This window comes from Dipteris shenzhenensis, chromosome 15, assembly GCF_047967505.1.
Source record: "Dipteris shenzhenensis isolate YYH24624 ecotype China chromosome 15, Dip_SZ_1.0, whole genome shotgun sequence".
NCBI lineage: Eukaryota > Viridiplantae > Streptophyta > Polypodiopsida > Gleicheniales > Dipteridaceae > Dipteris > Dipteris shenzhenensis.
In genome coordinates this window covers 35,346,220-35,348,185 of record NC_141610.1, presented here as the reverse complement: position 1 = coordinate 35,348,185, position 1,966 = coordinate 35,346,220, and positions in this window count along the sequence as shown.

The window sequence follows — 1,966 nt, the reverse complement described above, 5'->3', positions numbered from 1 at the left end:
GAAGAAGCCACTGGAGTAGAAGATGACTTACCAGATGCCACACTATTTCAAATAGATGCTGTTCCAGAATGGTGTGGAGATATCATTAGGTACTTGATGGCAGGAAGACCACCCCCTGACATGAAAGCAGTAGATGCCAGAAAATTGATTCTAAAGGCTGCACCATATCAACTCATTGCAGGACAACTATACAAGATGGGCAAGGACCAGATATTAAGAAGATGTGTAATGCCTCATGAGATCCTGCCAATCCTGAGTGAAGTTCATGAAGGCATTGCAGGAGGACACTTCCAAGGGGAAGCCACAGCAAGAAAAGTTCTCCTCGCAGGCTACTGGTGGCCAACACTGTGGGCAGATGCCTATGAATATGTAAAAGGCTGTGATGTATGCCAACGAACTATGAAACCACAACACAAAGACTTCAATCCCCTAACAACAATTGTTGCACAACAGCCATTTGAAAAATGGGGGATTGATTATGTGGGTCCCATACATCCAGCAGCAAAAGGAACACAGGCACGCTACATCATTGTGGCCACTGATTACTTTACAAAATGGGCTGAAGCTAAAGCAGTCAGAAAGGCAGATGCCAAAAGCACAGCAAGATTCTTGTACGAACATGTGATCACCCGATTCGGATGCCCCCTTGAAATTGTGTCGGATAGAGGCACACATTTTGTCAATGAGGTAATCCAAGAACTCTTGTCTGGCTTCATGGTCATTCATAGAAAAAGCACACCCTACTACCCCCAAGGGAATGGATTAGCAGAATCCACAAACAAAATCATATGCAATATCCTCACCAAGGTAGTAGAACCGCAGCGCTCTGATTGGGCAGAGAAACTGCATGCAGCCTTATGGGCATACAGAACCACATTCAAGGTCAGTACAGGGAACACACCTTTTCAATTGGTGTACGGCCTTGAAGCCGTGGTCCCACTTGAATTTATAATACCAAGTCTGCGCATCGCAATACAAGAACGCATGGGTGATCATGAGTCCTTGAAAGAAAGGCTCTGTCAGTTGGAAAAGCATACAGAGACAAGACTAGTCGCTTATCATGCCATGACAGCAGAAAAACGTCGAAGAAAGGCATGGTTTGACAGGAATCTGAAAGATAAAGACATCGAGGAAGGCGACTTAGTCCTGTTATACAATGCCAAAGTACACAAGGGAAAACTGAAGTATCTAGGTCAAGGACCCTACCGAGTACAAAAGATGAATCCCATTGGAGCTGTGCTACTTGAAACACTTGATGGAGTCCAATTCAACACAACAATAAACGGGAGCCGACTGAAGCGCTACTACATCAACACGCGAGCCATCCCCGACAAAAACGAAGATTTGGGAAACCAAGTCTTCCTTAGTTAGGATTAGATTGTATTACAAGCACTCACTCGCATATGCACGTTTTTGCACATATAGTTTGCACTAGATTCTTACACGCACACTCACTGCATACGCACGTTTTTTGCACATTAGGGATGTTTGAGTCTTAGTTTCCCTATCAAATCCCACGAATAAGCATATAGTTAGACACATCACATGCACTCACATGATTTTGCATAGGCACATAATAGATTGCATAAAAAATAGTATCACACACTTTCATTCCATACTCTCAAAGCATGCAATGAATTCACACGTAGTACACACAGCTATGCCAAAACTCAAGATGAGTTGGCAACAGAGTCTGCAGCCTCCGCAACGAGACCCCCGCCAAACATCACAGCCGTCTCCTATATGCAAAAATATCAAACTTGCATACTAATTATCTACAAGCTCAATGCTACGGGTGCATTCGCATCCAACCTGTATGCAAGATAGCAAGAAATGACAGCCTCATCAACGAGACCCCCGCCAAACCTCTTCCCAAGAAGATTCGATGGCAGCGTCCGCAACCTCAGCAACGAGATCCCCTCTGACATCTACCCCTCCTGAAGTGAAGATAAGCTTCTTGAACAAC